This window comes from Nerophis lumbriciformis, linkage group LG09 (assembly GCF_033978685.3).
Source record: "Nerophis lumbriciformis linkage group LG09, RoL_Nlum_v2.1, whole genome shotgun sequence".
NCBI classification, from domain to species: domain Eukaryota; kingdom Metazoa; phylum Chordata; class Actinopteri; order Syngnathiformes; family Syngnathidae; genus Nerophis; species Nerophis lumbriciformis.
This window is the reverse complement of record NC_084556.2, coordinates 53337200-53337500: the sequence shown is the minus strand read 5'-3', so window position 1 is coordinate 53337500 and position 301 is coordinate 53337200.

The window sequence follows — 301 nt, the reverse complement described above, 5'->3', positions numbered from 1 at the left end:
ATGATTTTTTTTTTGCTTTGTGCTATGTATAACCAGGGGTCTCAGACACGCTGCCCACACCTTTATGTGGACTTTGAAAGTTGGTGCGGCACGCGAGTTTTAAATGTATGGCGCTTGTCAGCGTCATGCGTGCCGTGATGATACAGCATATATTAGTGATGGGTCCGGCAACACCGATGCATCGGCGCATGCGTCAAGCTCATAGAGCAAAACCCTGTGTCGGTGCGCGTACCGCTTTTAGAAAGTCACGTGACCCATCATGAGCTGTTTTGGTCACGTGACCGATACGCCAACTGTGTCG